Here is a 13,492-nt window from a genome sequence, read left to right as displayed (position 1 = left end):
TATAATGGGATAAAACAAAAGGATGAGCCAGAGAAAGGTAAATTATGCCAAATGATGAGGCATAAAACATACTATAGTAGAGGGGAAGGAGAGAGGGAGATGAACATCATATGAACATTATTCTCATTGGTTCTGGTTCGAAGAGGGATCAACATAATCAGTTAAGTTTAAGCTTCTAATATGAAAAGACACAAAAACATTATAATAGAAGGATAGGAGGAAAGGAGAGGAGCACTGTATGAAATTTACTCATTGGTTTGGTGTCAAAGAGAGAATAACATACTCTGATAAGTATAAAAATCCATTGTGCCCTATAGGCAGTAGGAGAGGTAAGGTGAAAAGGGAGGGAAATAGTAGTAAGGGGAAAGGGGAGGTAAAGAGGCGGGTCACAGGGAGGGAATACTGAGGGAGGTGGTAGTCAAAAGGAAAACTTAAGGAGGGGAAAGGAGAAGGAAGAAACAAAAACATAAACAGGGGAAGGAATAAAATGGAGGGAAAGACACAGATAGTAATCATACTGTGAATGTGAATGGAATGAATTCTTCCATAAAACAGAGGCAGATAGCAGAATGGATTAAATATCATAATCCTACAAAATGCTGTCTACAAGAAACACATTTGAAACAAGGGGATATGCACAGGTATAGGTAAAAGACTGGAGTAGAATATATTATGCTTCACCTAAAGTAAAAAAAAAAAAAGCAGGGGTAGCAATCCTTATCTCAGAAAGAAGCAAAAACAAAAATAGATCTAATTAAAAGAGATAAGGAAGGAAACTATATCCTCCTAAAAGCCACCATAGAGAATGAAGCAATATCATTACTTAACATACATGTACCAAGTGGTATAGTGTCCACATTCCTAGAGGAGAAGTTAAGGGAATTAGAGGAAGAAATAGATAGCAAAACTATACTAGTGGGGGACCTTAATCTCCCCCTTTCTGAACTTGATAAATCTCATCTCAAAATAAACAGGAAAGAAGTTAAGGAGGTAAATAGAATTTTAGAGAGGCTAGATATGATGGATCTCTGGAGAAAGCTGAATGGGGATAAAAATCAATATACTTTCTTCTCAGTGGTATATGGCACATATAGAAAAATTGACCATGTACTAGGGCATAAAACCTAACAATTCAGTGCAGAAAGGCATAAATATTAAATGCATTCTTCTCAGATCATGATGCAATAAAAACTAATTGGAAACTAAACAATTGAATCCTAAAAAATAAGTAGGTCAAACAAGAAATTATAGAAACAATCAGTAACTTCTTTCAATAGAATGAAAATAATGGGACAACATACCAAAACTTGTGGGATGCAGCAAAGGCAGTTCTTAGGGGAAGTTTTATATTCCTGAGTGCATACATGAATAAATTAGTGAAAAGGGAGTTCAATGAATTAGGCATGCAATTGAAAAACCTAGAAAAAGAACAAATTGAAAATCCCCAATTAAATATTAGATTAGAAATTATGAAAACCAAAGGAGAGATTAATAAAATTGAAATTAAGAAAACTATTAAATTAATAAATAAAACTAAGAGCTGGTTTTATGGGAAAAAAAGCCAATAAAATTGATAGACCCTTAGTCAATATGATAAAAAAAAAAACGAAAGAAGTGGTATTGCTGGGTTAAAGGGTACACACAGTTTTATAGACCTTTGGTCATTGTTCCAAACTGTTCCCCAGAATGGTTAGATCAGTTCACAACTCCACCAACAATGCATTGGTGTTCTAATTACCCCACATTTTCTTCAGCAGTTATAATTTGCTGCTTGACCTTGTTAGTGACATATAGAAATGCCATATGGATTTTTTTATGTTCTGCAACTTTGCTAAATTTGTCAATTGTTTCTAGTAGATTTTTAGTTGATTCTCTGGGATTCTCAAATAACTCCATTATATATATATATATCTGCAAAGAATGGTAGGTTTCTTTCCTCAGTGCCTATTCTAATTGCTTCAACTTCTTTTTCTTCTCTTATAGCTAAAACTAACATTTCTAGTACAATATTACATGACAATGGTGATAATGGACATCCTTGTTTAACTGCCAATCTTATTGGAAATATTTCTAGTTTATCTCCATTACATATTATGCTTGCTGATGGTTTTAGATAGCTACTACTTATCATTTTAAGGAGAACTCCATTTATTCTTATGTTCTCCAGTGTTTTTAATAGCAACAGGTGTTGTATATTTTCGAAAGCTTTTTCTGCATCAATTGAGAGAACCATTTGACTTCTGCAAATTTTGTTATCAATATGTTCAATTATGTTGAAAGTTTTCTTAATATTAAACCATCCCAAGGGGCGGCCAGGTGGCTCAGCTAGTAAGAGCACCGGCTCCAGTGTCAGGATGACCTGGGGATCAAATCTGGGCTCAAATATTCAGCACCAAACCTAGAAATAACTGGCTGTGTAACCTTGAGCAAGTTACTTAACCCCAATTGCTTTAAAAAAAATATTAAACCATCCCTGCATGCCTGGTATGAATCCCACCAAGTCATAGTGTATTGTCCTCATGATAAGTTGCTGTAATTTCTTTAATAATATTTTATTTTAAAGTTTTGCATCTATATTCCTTAGGGAAATCGGTCTACAATTTTCTTTCTCTCTTTTGGCTTTTCCAAGTTTAGGTATCAGCATCATATCTGAATCATAAAAATCATTTGGTAGAACTCCCTCTTTGACTATTTTCTCAAATAGTTTACATGGTATAGGAATTAATTGTTCTTTGATAGAATTTACTTGTGAATCCATTAGGCCCTGAAGAATTTTTTTCTTAGTGAATTCATTGATGACTTGTTCAATTTCTTTTTCTTAAATGGGGTTGTTTTTATTTTTTCAGGTTATAAAGATGGATTGTATTAGATGGAATGAAAAATGGTAAAGAGGACATAAAACCAAACAAGAAAAGGAAAAAGATCAGGTATTTTGCTTCCACATGGATATAAACTCAGTTCTTTCTAGTTCTTTCTCTGGATGCACATATTTCTCTCCATCATAAGTCTTTTGGGATTGACTCATATCACTGCATTGCTGAGAAGAGTCCAGTCTATCAACATTGGTCATCACTCATACGTTGTGTCTGTAATTGTGTACAAATTTCTCCTGGTTCTACTCTTCTGACTCAGCATCAGTTCTTTATAAGCCTCTCCAGGTAAATATGAAGACAGTCTGCTCCTCATTTCTTAAAGCACGATAATATTCCATAACATGCATATACCACAACTTGTTCAGCCATTCCCCAATTGATGGGCATCCCCTTAATTTCCAATTCTTTGCCACCAAAAAAAGAGCTGCTATAAACATTTTTGTACATATTGGACTTTCTCCCACTTCTATGATTTCTTTGAGATATAAACCTAGGAGTGATATTGCTGGGTCAAAGGATATGAAAGTATTTATAGCTCTTTGGGCATAATTCCAGATTGCTCTCCAGAAAGGCTGGATCAGTTCACAACTCCACCAGCAATGCATTAGTGTTCCAATTTGCCCACATCCTCTCTAGCATTGTCATTTTCCTGTTTTGTCATCTTAGCCAATCTGACTGGTGAGATGTGGTACCTCAGAGTTGTTTTGATTAGCATTTCTCTACTCAATAGTGATTTAGAGCATTTCTTCATGTGCTTATAGATAGCTTTAATTTCTTTCTCTGAAAATTGCCTGTTCATATCATTTGACTATTTATCAATTGGGGAATGACTTGTATTCTTATAAATTTGACTCAATTGTCTGTATATTTTAGAAATGAGTCCTTTGTCAGAGACATAGGTTGTAAAGATTCTTTCCCAATTTCCCACCTCCCTCTTAATCTTGGTTACATTGGCTTTGTTTATACAGAAGCTTTTCAATTTCATGTAGTCAAAATTATCCATTTTACTTTTTATAATGTTCTCTAATTCTTGTTTAATCATAAAGTCTTTCCTTCTCTACAAGTCTGACAGGTAAACTATTCCTTATTTTATGAGACAGCTTACAGTATCAACCTTTATACCTAGATCATGCACCCTTTTAGACTTGATTTCAGTATATGGTGTTAGATAATGGTCTATGCCCAGTTTCTGCCAAACTCTATTCCAGTTTACCCAGCAGTTTTTGTCAAACAGTGAGTTATAATACCAAAAAACCAGGTCTTGGGGTTTATCAAACAATAGATTACTATAGTCATTGACTTCTGAATCTCGTGTGCCTAATCTATTCCATTGATCCACTCGTCTGTTCCTCAGCCAGTACCAAGTAGTTTTGATGACTGTTGCTTTATAATACAGATTGAAATCTACTATAGCTTGTCCACCTTCCCTAACATTTCTTTCCATTAATTCCCTTGATATTCTGGACCATTTATTCTTCCAAATGAATTTTTTTTACTATTTTTTCTAGCTCTATAAAGTATCTTTTTAGTAAATTAATTGGTATGGCATTAAGTATATAATTTAATTTAGGTAAAATTGTCATTTTCATTATATTAGCTTGACCCAGCCACGAGCAATTGAAAGTTTTCCAATTAATTAGATCTGACTTTATTTTTGTGAAAAGTGTTTTGTAGTTATGGTCATATAGGTCCTGGGTTTGTTTGGACAGGTAGATGCCCAAATATTTTATAATGTCTACAGTGACTTTAAATGGGATTTCTCTTTCTATCTCTTGCTGTTAAATTTCATTGGAAATATATAGGAATGGTGAGGATTTATGTAGGTTTATTTTATATATATCCTGCAACTTTGCCAAATTTATTTATTGTCTCAAGTAGTTTTTTACTTGATTCTCTAGGATTCTCTAAGTATATCATCATATCATCTGAAAAGAGTGATAGCTTGGTCTCTTCTTTGCCTAATTTGATTCCTTTGATTTATTTTCCTTCTCTAATTGCTACTGCTAACATTTATAGTACCAGAATGAATAAGAGGGGTGATAGTGGACATTATTGTTTCACCCCTGATTTTATGTGAAATGCTTCTAGCTTCTCCCCATTACATATAATACTTGCTGATGGCTTTAAATAGATGCTACCTATTATTTTAAGGAAGGCTCCATTTATTCCTATACTTTCTAATGTTTTTAATAGGAATGGATGTTGTATTTTGTCAAAAGCATTTTCTGTATCTATTGAGATGATCATATGGTTTCTGCTAGTTTTATTGTTGATATGATCAATTATACTGATGGTTTTCTTAATATTAAACCATCCTTGCATTCCTGGAATAAATCCTACCTGATCAAAGTGTGTTATTCTTGAGATAAGTTGCTGTAGTCATTTTGCTAGTATTTTATTTAGAATTTTTGCATCTATATTCATGAGGGAGATTGGTCTATGATTTTCTTTCTCTGTTTTATCTCTTCCTGATTTAGGTATCAGTGCCATATTTGTGTCATAAAAAGAATTTAGTAGGACTCCTTCACTAATTTTCCCAAATAGTTTGTAGAGTATTAGAATCAATTGTTCTTTAAATGTTTGATGAAATTCACTAATAAATCCATCTGGCCCTGGAGATGGGGTTAAGTAATTTACATCCTCTTCCATTAATCTGGGCAACTTGTATTTTTGTAAATATTCATCCATTTCCCTAAGATTGTCAAATTTATGTGCATACAATTGGGAAAAATAATTCCTAATTATTGTTTTGATTTTCTCTTAATTGGAGGTAGATTCACCCTTTTCATTTTTGATACTCATAATTTGGTTTTCTTCTTTCTTTTTTATCATATTGACTAAGGGTCTATCAATTTTGTTGTTTTTTTTTTTCATAAAACCAGCTCTTAGTGTTATTTATTAATTCAATAGTTTTCTTAATTTCAACTTTATTAATCTCTCCTTTGCTTTTCAATATTTCTAATTTAGTATTTAATTGGAGATTTTGAATTTGTTCTTTTCTAGGTTTTTCAATTGCATGCCCAATTTGTTGACCTCCCTTTTCTCTAAATTTAATCATGTATGCACTCAGGGATATAAAATTTCCCCTAAGAACTTCCTTTGCTGCATCCCACATATTTTGGTATGTTGTCTCATTATTATCATTCTCTTGAATGAAATTACTGATTGTTTCTATAATTTCTTTTTTGACCCACTCATTCTTTAGGATGAAATTGTTTAATTTCCAATTAGTCTTTCCATGGCCCTTTATTGCATATAATTTTTATTGCATCATGATCTGAGAAGTGTTCATTTAATATTTCTGCCTTACTGCATAGAATTGTGAGGTTTTCATGCCTTAGAACATGGTCAATTTTTGAGTATGTGCCATGAACCGCTGAGAAGAAAGTTTATTCCTTTTTATCCCCATTCAGTTTTCTCCAGAGATCTATCATACCTATACTCTCTAAAATCCTGTTCACCTCCTTAACTTCTTTCTTGTTTATTTTGAGGTTAGATTTATCAAGTTTAGAGAGGGGGAGATTAAGGTCTCCCACTAGTATAGTTTTGCTATCTATTTCTTCCTCTAATTTCTTTACCTTCTCCTCTAGGAATTTGGATGCTACACCACTTGGTGCATATATGTTAAGTAATGCTATTGCTTCATTCTCAATGGTGCCTTTTAACAGGATATAGTTTCCTTCTTTATTTATCTCTTTTAATTAGGTCAACTTTTGCTTTTGCTTTATCTGAGATAAGGATTGCTACCCCTGCTTTTTTTTTTTTACTTTAGCTGAGGCATGATATGTTTTACTCCAGCCTTTTACCTGTGTGTATCCCTCTGTTTCAGATGTGTTTCTTGTAAACAGCATATTGTAGGATTATTATTAGTATTCCATTCTGCTATCTGTCTCTGTTTTATGGGAGAGTTCATTCCATTCACATTTACAGTTATCTGTTTCTTTCCCTCCATCCTATTCCCGCCCCTGTTAATGTTCATATTTCCCCCCTTCTCCCTTCTCCCCTTTGATAATTTTCCTTTTGACCACTGCCTCCCTCAGTATTCCCCTATCATCCCCCCTCCCTTTTCTTCCCCTTTCCCCTTACTACTTCCCTCCCTACTAACCACTCCCCCCCTTTCGAAACCCTTTCCCCCTCCTACTGCCTGTAGTATATTTTTACACTTAATGAAGTATGTTATTTCTTCTTCTTGCTAAGAGTGACAGGAACAAATCTCATGCAAAGCTCCTCTCCCTCCCCTTTTTCCCTCTAAAATGATACTTTTTGCGTTTCTTCTCCATAGAGTCCTATGCTTAACTCGTTGTTATTCCCTCCTTGCACCAGAACCAATGAGGGAAAAGCTCATATGATTCCTATCTCCCTCCTTCTTTTCCTCTGCTATACAGTTTTTTTTAAAGCAATTGGGGTTAAGTAACTTGCTCAAGGTTACATGGCCAGTTATTTCTGGGTGTGGTGCTAAGTATCTGAGCCCAGATTCGAGCCTAGGGTCACACAGCTTACTGTCTTACTACTCATTCCTTACATGTGAGCCAATAATTAGATATATAAGACAGGATTCAAACTCTGGTTGTCTTGACTTCTGATTGTAAGAACCCCATTCAAAGATTCATCCACTGGGAATGAAGCTCTACATTTTAACCTTCTTGTAAGATGAAGCAAGATGGTAAGAACACATGGGGCATACATGAGGGTAGCATCTCTGGTGTGAGGCCTTTCCAAGCCCCTTTCAGGGTGGCTCATCCACCTTTAGTGTCCGTCTTTCACTCAACTCTCATCTATGGCTCCAAGAAGCTGCAGGGTATATAGTAGTCATACCTCAGTAAAACTGTGTCAGGAGAAGGGTTTAACCAGGTTGAGGGTAACTGACAGGCCTCCAATTCATTGGTAAGTGAGAGGGATGTCTAGCTTTCCTGTGAATGTGAAGACTTCCACTGGCAGAATGGGTGGATTAGAACCATTTGTTCCAAAGGCCATGAAGGTGGCTGAAGCAGGCTCTGTGGAGCTTTTAGATGTTGGTCAGATATCAAGGTCATCCACTGAATCTGCACCACTGCCAATCATCTTGACTTTGGTCTTGCCAATAGATGTCAATGATTCTTCTTATGCTTCTCTTGCTTCTTATATCTGAATGTCACATTTTCTATTCAACTCTGTTTTTTTTTCAGCAAGAATGGTTGAAAGTGCTATACAGTTTTTATGCCTCTTTGTGTGGCATAATTTACCCTTTTCCACTTCATTCATTCTCTTTCTTCCATTGCAGTCCCTTTGTAGCCCTTAATAAGAATTTTTTAGTCATTTTGTATATTTTATACACATACCCTCTACTTGTCTATAACCACTTTACTCTTATCAAATAGCAGTGTGTGTGTGTGTGTGTGTGTTTTCCTTGTTTACCTTTCTATGTCACTGTTGCATCTCATAATTGGAGGTTGAATTTTCCATTGAGTTCTGGGTTTTTTTTATCAAGAAGGTCTGGAATTCTGTTATATCATTGAATGACCATCTCTTTGCCTGGAAGAATTTGCTCAGTCTTGCTGGGTATGTGATCCTTGGTTGTAACCTGAGCTCTTTTGCCTTCCAGAAAATTGTATTCCACTGCCTCTGATCTTTCAGTGTAGAGGCTGCCAAATCCTGTGCGATCCTCACTGTGGACCCTCGATGTCTGAATTGTTTCTTTCTGGCCGCCTGAAGTATTTTCTCTTTTATCTGGTAGTTCCGGAGTTTGGTCACAACATTTCAAGGACTTTTCAGTTTGGGATCTCTTTCAGCAGGTGTCCGGTGGATTCTCTTGATTTCTATTTTACCCTCAAGTTCTAGTATCTCAGGGCAGTTTTCCTTAACAAACTCTCTGAGAATGTTGTCCAGGCTCATTTTTTCATCATGATTTTCTGGTAGGCCTATGATTCTCAGATTATCTCTCCTGGATCTGTTTTCCAGGTCAGTTATTTTTTCTTTGAGGTATTTTACCTCTTTTTCTAATTTTTCATTCTTGTTGTTTCATTTGACTAATTCTTGGTTCCTCATAGAGTTATTTGTTTCAATTTGATTGATTCTAGTTTTTAGCAAATCATTTTCCTTGGTTAATTTTTGGAGCTCCTTTTCCATATCATACACTTTTCTTTTTAGAGTGATGTTTTCTTCATTATAATGTTTTTCTAATTCTGCTATTTTGGTTTTGAGAAAATTATTCATTTTGTCTTCTATTTCTCTCATTCAATTTTCAAAGTTCCTTTTGATCTCATCTAGGAGAGCTTTCTGTGCTTGGGACCCAATCCCTGTTGATGTTTCAGCTGTGGGTATGGAGTCCACATTGTCTCCCTCTGAGTTTGGTTCCTCCCTGTCAGGATAGTAGGACTCCAGAGTCTTTGTCTTTGTAGTCTGCTTTCTACCCATTGTGAGGCAGGGCCCTAGCCATGCCCTTCCTCTAGGCATCCCAAGCCTTTACTGTAGAGGGTTTTGCCCTGGGGCAAGAGTTACTATGTTTTCAGGGTCAGAGGGGGCATTTGGAGCAGGTGAGGTTAACTCTGTCATCCTGGTCTTTGGAAATACTGATAGGGGATTTTTTAAAATTCTGGGCTATGAAGTGGTAGCCCCAGAAGTATTTGCTGTCCAGGACAGGGGCCCCTGTATTTGGTTCTTACCTTGCTCTTTCCAGTCCCAGCCCTTTGGTGATAGGCCTGGTACTAGCCCTTGTGATTGGTGGGACGACTTGCACTCCAAGTTGATCAGACCCCTTCCAGGCCTGCCTCTCAGTTATTTAAGTTTTTTTTTTCCTGTTCTTTAATCTGGGCAATTTATAGTTTTGTAAATATTCATCCATTCACTTAGATTGTCAGATTTGTTGGCATATAGTCGAGTAAGATAGCTTCTAATTTATTTTAATTTCCTCTCCATTGGTTATCAATTCACCCTTTTCTTTTTTGATTCTGGTAATTTGGTTTTCTTCTTTCTTTCTTTAAATCAAATTAACCAAAGGTTTATCTATTTTTTTTTCATGAAACTACCTCTTAGTTTTATTTAACAGTTCAATAGTTTTCTTAATTTTAACTTTATTAATCTCTCCTTTGATTTTTTTAGAATTTCTAATTTGCTATATCTTTGGGAATGTTTAATTTGTTCTTTTTCTGGCTTTTGTAGTTCTGTGGCCAATTCATTGATCTCTTCTTTCTCTATTTTATTTTAGAGATATAAAACTTTTCCTAAGTACTACTTTCCCTGCATCCCACAAGTTTTGGTATGGTGTCTCATTATTTTCTTTTCCTTCGGTGAAATTATTGATTGTTTCTATGATTTTTTGTTTGAAATTTTTTTTAAATTAGATTATTTAGTTTCCAATTAATTTTTAGTCTATATTTCCATGGTTCTTTATGACATGTAAATTTTATTGCATTATGATATGAAAAGGATGCATTTAATATTTCTTCCTTTCAGCATTGGATTGTCATGTTTTATGCTCTAAAAGTGGTCACTTTTTTGTAGGTACCATGTACTTGTGAGATACAGATGTATTCCTTTCTATCCCCACTGATGTATGGTGAGGTCCACTGCTGGAGGACACCTGCCCACCCCGAGTTGTGCCAGTGCATGTGGTGATTCTCCCAGTGGGAGTCTGCTGGTTTCCCTGGCTGTGCTAAGCAAGTGGGTGGTGGTAGGGGGGGAAGTTTCCTTGTTATTGGCATTTGCCTGTTTCACCATTCTGGGACTCAGTATCTCCTTCTGATTAGTTGAGGTTGAGCCTACTACCAGCTCATTGAAATGCTTCCTGTCCTGGAAAGCACTCCCCTTTTGCCCCAGTGATATGGACCTTACTTGCCAATCCGTAAGTCTCCTAGATCAATAGACTGGTCCACCATGTCTTTCCACTGACTCTGCTATTTTAGGATCTATTATGGGACACTGTTTTATGGGTATTAATGGATGAGAATGGGAGAGGAACAGCAATCTACTGCTTACTCTGCCATCTTGGCTCTCAGAAGGCAGAAGTTTTAACTACCTTCCCATTATTCACAAGTAATAGAATGAAGAAAAAAAAGCCTTTACTCAGTTATTCTACACATTAACTATATGACCTATGGGAAAACTTTATTCTTTAAAAGAAATTCATTTAAAAATTCACCTCTGAACTTCATCTGTAAAATAAGAGGTAGAAAGGGAAGGATATTGCAGAACAAGGGGACTAATGTTGTTCTGATTTCCCTAAAAGGGCAAAGAATGATCTATACAAAATGCCTTGCATTGCAAAAGTGCAGTGTTAAACTGTTAAAGCTTAAATGAAAGGTTGAATGTGCCAATGAGCTTGAATATCATTCCTGAACAAAATCTGGTATGTGTTATTAAAAAGGTTAGTGAAAGGAAGCAGCAATCAAAAAGAACCATAATGGAATTATCAGGACAAGCTTATGTCTCACTGATTTTACTTCTGTTTTTGAAAGCATTTATTTCTAACTTTGTAAATTAGTAGACTACTGTAGACATGGTATTTATATAGATTTATATAGTTTTATTACATTTTTAGCAAATCATTTCATAAAGATTCTCATGTTATTTGTGAGAAAATAATCTAAAAATGTGTTCAAAAGTGACTGAATTGTGAGACTCAAAAATTGTTCCTCCTGCCAAGTTGACATTGATTCTTTAGTGTCAAACTTGGCAGGAAGCATTTCTTGGACCCACATTATTCAACATCTTTATTGGTGACTTATATTAAGGTATAGATGGCATAACTATCAAATTTGCAGATGACTCAGACCTTATATGGATGGCTAATACATCAGATGTCAGAATCAAGATCCAAAACATTCACCAAAGGAACACATTTGGTCTAATTTAACAAGCTGACATGTAATAGCACTAAGTATAAAGATTTACTCTAGGATTAAAAAAAATGTACCTTTTAAATAGTCAATACATGATGGATGCTTATGTAGTAGTATGCTTGAAAAACATGTCTCATTATTTTAGAAAACAGCAAACATAGATGTTTGTGACATGTGATATGACAGCCAAAAAAAATTAACTTGGACTGTATTAAGACATGAATATTTTTGAGGACTAGAAAACTTCACAATATTCTACCCCAGTCAGACCATGCTTGTATAATATTGTGTTCTGGTCTGGACTAACTATGTAATAAGGACATCCAGAAAACAGCAAACAGAAAAGTTAAAGTCTTCAAGTTCATGTAATATAAGGCTTAGTTGAAAGAATTTAGAATGTTTGACCTGGAGAAGAAAATATTCAGGCAGGATTTTATAGCTGTTTGTAAATATTTAAAATGCTTTAATGTGGGATAGAGATTGATTCTATTTATTCCCAGAGAAACAGTGAATAAAAGGTAAGGAATGAGAAAACTTAAAGGTTGATTTAATGTAAGGAGAGAGAGAGAGAGAGAGAGAGAGAGAGAGAGAGAGAGAAAGAAGGAGGGAGTATTGAGGGTATAACAGATTTCTTCCCTTTGTCTTCAAACAAAAATGTTACCACTGAACTCAGTGGTCATGGAACTCATGTACAACTTTGAAATTCTGTTATTCTGTGACTAGATGGTCTCTAAGATCCTTTCCAACTCTGAAATTCCACAATTCCATGTGATATTGGACTTGTGTGTATAAACCAAGAACTCCATAGGAGAGGTATAGAGTATTGCATTTTGAATCAGGAAGTTTTGATTTCAAATCCTGGCTCAAACATTAACTGGCCACATAACTCTTGGCAAGCCACTTAATCTTTCTGTTTCTCAATTTCGTCACCTCTAAAATATGGGAGTTGGACTTAATGGCCTCTGAGGTACTTTCCAGCTTTAGATCTATGATCCTATGCTTTTTAGGTATGAGAAGAGTTGAGAAAAATTATAGATAAACTTTACGTGTTTCCTGTCCCCTTCTTTCTGTCACCCTTTAATACCTTGTTCACTGTGCTCTTTTATTTCAAATAATCTGTTTTCTTGGTTTCCTTCTTTCCCCAAAGAATGGTAAGTTAAGAAATGAATTTGCTAAGACATGTGAATTTAATGTCTCCAGAAATTTAAAAAAAAAGAAGAAGCAATGACTACAACAGCAGTCTAATTCTAATAATGGAGTGTCAGATACTGTGGATACTCAGTGGGGGACATTTTTGGAGAGCTCTTCCAGAGTCCTTTTAGTCACACCACATAGACAGTGTTAAAGGAAGTGCTCTTAGAGGTTTCAATATACATTTGGTTTCTCTGACATGGCCCCACATTTACTTAATTCGATACCGCCAAGTTTCCTTTCTAATCAACCTGCTTTATATTTGTACCCTATAAATGATGTGCCATCTTCCACTTTTATATCTTTGCACAGGCTGTCCTATATGTGCAGAATGTAGAACCCCCCCCCCCCCTCCCCCCTTGGCCTAATCTAATGAGTTAGTACTTATAAACATTTAGTACAGTGCCTGGCACTTAGTAGGCACTTAATAAATGGTTGTTCCATGCTCTACTCCCACCCTCTTTGACTCCCTGGATCTTTTCTTTTCTTTTCTTTTCTTTTCTTTTCTTTTCTTTTCTTTTCTTTTCTTCTCTTTTCTTCTTTTTTCTTTTCTTTTCTTTTCTTTTCTTTTCTTTTCTTTTCTTTTCTTTTCTTTTCTTTTCTTTTCTTTTC

This window comes from Petaurus breviceps, unplaced genomic scaffold (genome assembly GCF_028583685.1).
Source record: "Petaurus breviceps papuanus isolate PSGF00001 unplaced genomic scaffold, PetGlider_PUasm1.0 151, whole genome shotgun sequence".
In the NCBI taxonomy this organism is placed as follows: domain Eukaryota; kingdom Metazoa; phylum Chordata; class Mammalia; order Diprotodontia; family Petauridae; genus Petaurus; species Petaurus breviceps.
Note: the sequence above shows the minus strand (reverse complement) of the source record.